Source organism: Dama dama, chromosome 23 (genome assembly GCF_033118175.1).
Source record: "Dama dama isolate Ldn47 chromosome 23, ASM3311817v1, whole genome shotgun sequence".
NCBI classification, from domain to species: Eukaryota; Metazoa; Chordata; class Mammalia; order Artiodactyla; family Cervidae; genus Dama; species Dama dama.
In genome coordinates, this window is record NC_083703.1 from 81,477,880 (window position 1) to 81,485,165 (window position 7,286).

Below are 7,286 nucleotides of genomic sequence, written 5' to 3' on the forward strand. Positions count from 1 at the left end.
GGGACTGAAGCTGCGTCTCCCGCATTGCAGGTGGATTCTTTACCACCGAGCCACCAGGGAAGCCCTTGCTTCAGAGTGTTCAACAATAAAAAGGTAAATTAAAAATGGCACAGAATTAAATCTTGTCGATGGGTGTACGAGACTCCATTATGATTGTCTCACTACTTTTCTGTGTGCTTGGACATTTTTGTAATCGACATGCAAGTTCTGTTCATTATACCATGTAAGACAGAATCAGAGGGCTGAGATTAAGTGGTGAATTGGCTGTCTTGAGTCTGAGTGGTCAGGAAAGACACGATGAAGAGGTGACTAGGAGGTGACTTCTAATGTGAGACCTGAAGGAAGAGAATGAGTTGGCCTCATTAAGAGCAGGAAAGTATTTCTGACAAAGAGGACAACGTGTTCAAAGACATGGTGACTTGATCTCAGATAGCATTCATCATAAGGAATCCAGTTAAAAACAAAAGCTATTAGAACTAGAAAATAAGTTAAACAACGTTAAATTAAACAAGGTTGCAGGGGACAGAATCAATACACAAAGAATAACTATATTTAGCAATAAAAAATCCAATAGCAATAAAAAGCAGTATACAAGATATAGTGAATAAAAGATCCAAGGAGGAAATTAAGAATTTCATTTGTAGTAGCATCAAAAGAATAAAGTTCTTAGAATTTAACAAAATAAGTGTAAAACTCACAGTCTAAAAACTGTAATGCATTGTTGAAAGTAACTAAAGGAGGTCTAAATAAATGGAGAGGCAGCTCTTGCTTATGGATTGGAATTCAGAATCTTGTTAAGAAGGTGGTCCTCTTCACATTGGTCTATAAATTCAATCCTTGGGCCACTATAGCTTGTTTTCATCAGAGCTCTGTACTTTATTCAGCAAAACACTTTCCTAAATAAATGATTAAATCCAAGTATATTCCAAAGATGAATAAATAGGAGAAGCAGTAGTATATGATTGAATGCCAATGTTAGAAAAAAATTGAAAAGTGAAGTTTGTATTTTCAAGATGGACTACATGAATACCAAACAAAAGTATGGTTATCACATCTAAATAAAAGTCCTGATTTCATAAAACTTTGCATATTGATTTTATTCATTCATTAGCTTCTAAATAATTTTTATCCAAAACAGCATGTAAGTAATTACAAATATGCCATGCAACAAGATTTTATTAGGCATTTATGTGCCAAATACTCTGTTAAAAATAGGAGATTTAAAAAAAGATAAGGCATAATCCCTCTCCTCAAAGTTTCAGTGATTTGTACACATTTTTAATTTGTCTCATGTTAATAGCTCACTGACTAGCTTATCCGTCTTGGGCAAGTTAGTTAACATCTTTGTGCCTGTTTCTCTGTGTGTGTGTATATATATTAGTTTACTATGGAAAATTTCAAACGTACACCAAAGTAGAGAGAATTGTGTAATAAACCCCCATACATCTATCAACCAGATTCAGTCATTTTCAGCCAAATGTGTTTTTTTTCTTAATGTCCTCTCTTTGCCCCTTATCCCTTTACACTGGATTGCTTTGAAAGCCATCCTGGACATCATATTGTTTTCATCTGTCAGCACTTCCTTATTGCTGCTCAGTCACCAAGGGATGTTCGACTCTGCGACCCCAAGGACCCCAGCACGCCAGGCCTCCCTGTCCATCACCGTCTCCCGGAGTTTGCTCAAACTCATATCCATTGAGTCGGTGATGCCATCCAACCAGCTCATCCTCGGTTGTCCCCTTCTCTTCCACCTTCAATCTTTCCCAGCATCAGGGTCTTTTTTAATGAATCAGCTCTTCGCATCAGGTGGCCACAGTTTCGGAGTTTCAGCTTCAACATCAGTCCTTCCAATAAACACTCAGGACTGATCTTTAGGATGGACTGGTTGGATCTCCTTGCTGTCCAAGGGACTCTCAAGAGTCTTCTCCAACACCACAGTTCAAAAGCATCAATTCTTCAGTGCTCAGCTTTCTTTATAGTCCAACTCTCACATCGATACATGACCACTGGAAAAACCATAGCCTTGACTAGACAGACCTTTGTGGGCAAAGTAATGTCTCTGCTTTTTAAATGCTGTCTAGGTTGGTCATAGCTTTTCTTCCAAGGAGCAAGTGTCTTTTAATTTCATGGCTACAGTCACCATCTGCAGTGATTTTGGAGCCCAAGAAAATAAAGTCTGTCACTGTTTCCATTGTTCCCCTATCTATTTGCCATGAAGTGATGGGACTGGATGCCATGATCTTAGTTTTTTGAATTTGAACTTTAAGCCAGCTTTTTCACTTTCCTCTTTTACTTTCATCAAGAGGCTCTTTAGTTCCTGTTCATTTTCTGCCATTGAAGTGACATCATCTGCATATCTGAGGTTATTGATATTTCTCCCAGCAATCTTGATTCCAGATTTTGCTTCATCCAGCCCAGCGTTTCTCATGATGTACTCTGCACATAAGCTAAATAAGCAGGGTGACAATATACAGCCTGACATACTTCTTTCCCATTTTTGAGCCAGTCTCTTGCGCCATGTCCAGTTCTGTCGCTTCTTGTCTTGCATCAACACTTCCATAATCATAACACGATCATTAAATGCAGAAAATAACAAAAATTCCTTAATTTTATGAAGTATCTAATCAATCTTAAAATGTCTCAGCATGTGTCACATTTCTTTTTAAAAATTTTATTTATTTTTTACTTGTTTGATTCTGGCCGTGCTGGGTCTTCACTGCTGCGTGCGGGCCTTCTCCAGCTGTGGCGAGAGGCGCTCCTCTCCGGGTGCGGCTTCTCGTTGTGATGTCTGCTCTTGTTGCAGGGCACACACTCCAGGGCCCGTGGGCTTCGTTGCCCTGTGGCTGTGGGATCTTCCCAGACCAGGGATCGAACCTATGCTTCCTGCACTGGCAGGCAGATTCTTAACTATTGGACCACCAGGAAAGTGCACACATTTTCTTTTTAGATGATTTTTTTTTTCCAAATCAGAATTCAAAGTCCACATGTGCGCAGATTCACTTCCCACTCCCTCTTCTCGCTTCCCTCCAACCTGGTTGGAGAAACTAGATTGTTCTGAATCACTGCCATCGTGGATTTTGTTGGTTGCTTCCCGTGGCATCATTTAAGAGGTCACACTGTCATTTGATATTTTTCTAAGTGGAGTCGAGTTCCCTCTTTCCCATCCCTGGAGAATATAGGTAGGAGGTGGTGCTGCCTTCAGCATCCCAGCAGGAAGAATAGGATGTCTGGTGTTGTTTGGGTGGTGTTATGATTGACCCATCCATTATGGAGTTCCTTATTGGCTTTTCACCTTAAAGTATTCATTATTTCAGTAGGCTTTCAAAGTGGCTCAGTGGTAAAGAATCTGCCTGCCAATGTGGGAGACACATGAGCTATGGGTTCTATCCTTGGTTCAGGAAGATCCCCTGAAGTAGGAAATGGCAACTCACTCCAGTATTGTTGCCTGGGAAATCCCATGGACAGAGGAGCCTAGCAGGCTACAGTCCATGGGGTCATAAAGAGTCAGACAGGACTGAGCACGCATGCACTGAAAGTGGCAAGTTGTCCCATCCTAGTGGTCTTTCTACGTGTGTGCGTGGGTTACCTGCGACTTTTCTGAGCTGAACAATTTCCCTGATCTATTGTATGGTCACCGTGAAGTGCAGTTCACAGAGGACTGGCAGGAAAAGTGCTCGATTATTTTCCCTTCAGTTCAGTTCATTTCAGTCGCTCAGTCATGTCCGACTCTTTGCGGCCCCATGGACTGCAGCACGCCAGGCCTCCCTGTCCATCACCAACTCCTGGAGTCCACCCATACTCATGTCCATTGAGTCGGTGATGCCATCCAACCATCGCATCCTCTGTGGTCCCCTTCTCCTCCCGCCTTCGATCTTTCCCAGCATCAGGGTCTTTTCAAAAGAGTCAGTTCTTCACATCAGGCGGCCACAGTATTAGAGTTTCAGCTTCAACATCAGTCCTTCCAATGAACACCCAGGACTGATCTCCTTTAGGATGGACTGGTTGGATCTCCTTGCAGTCCAAGGGACTCTCAAGAGTCTTCTCCAACACCACAGTTCAAAAGCATCAATTCTTTGTTGCTCAGCTTTCTTTATGTTCCAACTCTCACATCCATACATGACTAGTGGAAAAGCCATAGCTTTGACTAGACGGACCTTTGCTGGCAAGGAAATGTCTCTGCTTTTTAATATGCTATCTAGGCTGATCATAGCTTTTCTTCCAAGGAGCAAGTGTCTTTTAATTTCATGGCTGCAGTCACCATCTGCAGTGATTTCGGAGCCAAAGAAATAAAGTCAGCTACTGTTTCCATTGTTTCCCCATCTATTTGCTATGAAGCAGTGAGACCAGATGCCATGATCTTAGTTTTCTGAATGTTGAGTTTTAAGCCAACTTTTCACTCTCTCTTTCACTTTCATCAAGAGGCTTTCTTTGCTTTCTGCCATAAGGGTGGTGTCATCTTCATATCTGAGGTTATTGATATTTCTCCCGGCAATCTTGATTCCAGCTTGTGCTTCATCCACCCAGCGTTTCTCATGATGTACTCTGCACACAAGCTAAATAAGCAGGGTGACAATATACAGCCTTGGTATACTCCTTTTCCTATTTGGAACCAGTCTGTTGTTCCACGTCCAGTTCTAACTGTTGCTTCCTGACCTGCATTCAGATTTCTCAGGAGGCAGGTCAGGTGGTCTGGTATTCCTATCTCTTTAAGAATTTTCCACAGTTTGTTGTGATCCACACAGTCAGAGTCTTTGGCAAAGTTTATAAAGCAGAAATAGATGTTTTTCTGGAACTCTCTCGCTTTTTCAATGATCCAACGAATGTCGGCAATTTGATCTCTGGTTCCTCTGCCTTTTCTAAATCTAGCTTGCACTTCTGTAGCTCGCGGTTCACGCGCTGCTGGAGCCTGGCTTGGAGAATTCTGTGCATTACTTTCCCTTAGTTTACAAAGATGATGAACTAAGGTTTCTTTTTTCTGTTTAAATGATTTTACTATTATTTTTTAGTATTATCATGAATGTACTTTTTATTTTTTCATTTATTTTTATTAGTTGGAGGCTAGTTACTTTACAATATTGTAGTGGTTTTTGCCATACATTGACATGAATCAGCCATGGATTTACATGTGTTCCCCACCCTGAACCCCCTCCCCCCCTCCCTCCCCACCCCATCCCTCTGGGTCATCCCAGTGCACCAGCCCCGAGCACTTGTCTCATGCATCCAACCTGGGCTGGTGATCTGTTTCACCTTTGATAATATACACGTTTCGATGCTGTTCTCTCAGATCATCCCACCTTCGCCTTCTCCCATAGAGTCCAAAAGTCTGTTCTATACATCTGTGTCTCTTTTTCTGTCTTGCATATAGGGTTATTGTTAACCATCTTTCTAAATTCCATATATATGTGTTAGTATTCTGTATTGGTGTTTATCTTTCTGGCTTACTTCACTCTGTATAATGGGCTCCAGTTTCATCCATCTCACTAGAACTGATTCAAATGTATTCTTTTTAACGGCTGAATAATATTCTATGGTGTATATGTACCACAGCTTTCTTATCCATTCATCTGCTGATGGGCATCTAGGTTGCTTCCATGTCCTGGCTATTATAAACAGTGCTGCGATGAACATTGGGGTGCACGTGTCTCTTTCAGATCTGGTTTCCTCAGTGTGTATGCCCAGGAGTGGGATTGCTGGGTCATATGACAGTTCTAATTCCAGTTTTTTAAGAAATCTCCACACTGTTCTCCATAGCGGCTGTACTAGTTTGCATTCCCACCAACAGTGTAAGAGGGTTCCCTTTTCTCCACACCCTCTCCAGCATTTATTGCTTGTAGACTTTAAAAATATGGAACGCTTCACGAATTTGCGTGTCATCCTTGTGCAAGGGCCATGCTAATCTTCTCTGTATCGTTCCAATTTTAGTATATGTGCTGCCGAACTGAGCACTGACTGAATGTATTTTTTTAAAAACTTTATTTTTAATTGAAGGATAATTGCTTTCAGTATTGTCCTGGACTCTGCCGAGCATCATGAATCAGCCGTAGGTATTGTAGGTCCTCTCCCTCCGGAACCTCCCTCCCATCTCCCACGCCACCCCATCCCTCTAGGTTGTCAGAGAGCCCCAGTTTGAGTATTTTAACACAGCTGTTTTTCCACCCCTTGTCTTTTTTTCCTTTTTCTTCCTTTTTTGAGGCTTAATTCTTTTTATCTCTGGCTGAGGGGAGCTTGTTCAAATCACTCCTGAGTCCTTTGGACATAATGTCAAGAGTCTCTTACAGCTTTCCTGGTTCCTGGCACGAGGTGTTCCTAACTCCGCGTGTACTTTGCCTGCCCCAGACCTGGCACGTGCTGTTTCTCCAGATAGCCCTAGTTCTTGGCATCTACAGGCTGGTCTCTGTCTCTTGGCCTTTTAGTGGACAGAGATAGGGTATACACTTAATCCTTCAGAAAAAAGTAAACCATGAATTTATACTGCTATTACCCATTTAAACTTGTGGTTACAAGATTTTTATTTAATTTCTTTGATTTTATATTTGAATTTCTTTTATGATGAAAAATCGTGGTTACTAGCTACTTCTTTGCTTTAATTTTCATCATGTTTATAAATGTGTATCAGAATAATAATATAGCTATTTGCATATATATGATTAATCACACATTTGTGTGTATGTCTGTGAGAAAAATGATACCACTTTATTAAAACATCTTTGCCCTTATAGTGTATCCCACTAAGGATATACTGTCAAATTACTGTGTTTTAAAGTCATTTAGAATAATTTCTGAATGTTTGGTTAAGCCACAAATCAATACTCATTCGGTTGCTTTGTTGTATTTTGCTTTCATTTTAGGTTTTTTTAGAAAGACTTTGTTTTATAACTGTGTAAAATTTAAATTGATAAATCAAGAAATATCCATAGAATTTTAGCTTTTATCCCTGCTCCTTGACCTATTTTTTCCTTTGCTTTATGGATTATCTTTTATTTTTAACATTTCTGGTTTATCCTTTCATTGTATATTTATATTATAAGCAAATGTATATATATATGTATATGTTTATATTAGTGTAATGCTCATTTCTTAGATAAAATGTAGCTCTTCTACCTACTATTCTATATCTTGTTTTTCTTTTCCCCACTTAAAGATATATAGAGCCTGCTATACAGAGTGGAATAAGTCAGAAAGAGAGAAACAAATACCTTATTATGTATTAATGCATGTGTATATGGGATCTAGAGAAATGGTCCTGATGAACCTACTGCAGGGAACGAGTGGAGATGCAGGTGTAG

At 40.3% G+C, this 7,286-nt stretch overlaps 1 non-coding gene across 1 annotated transcript; it reads right to left on the minus strand.

Moving 5' to 3' along the window:
* Window positions 1-5,839: 5,839 nt before the first annotated feature.
* On the minus strand, window positions 5,840-5,946 carry LOC133045400 (U6 spliceosomal RNA). The gene has a single exon (XR_009690261.1). It is a non-coding gene; the product is annotated as a U6 spliceosomal RNA (small nuclear RNA).
* Between the last annotated feature and the right edge of the window lie 1,340 nt (window positions 5,947-7,286).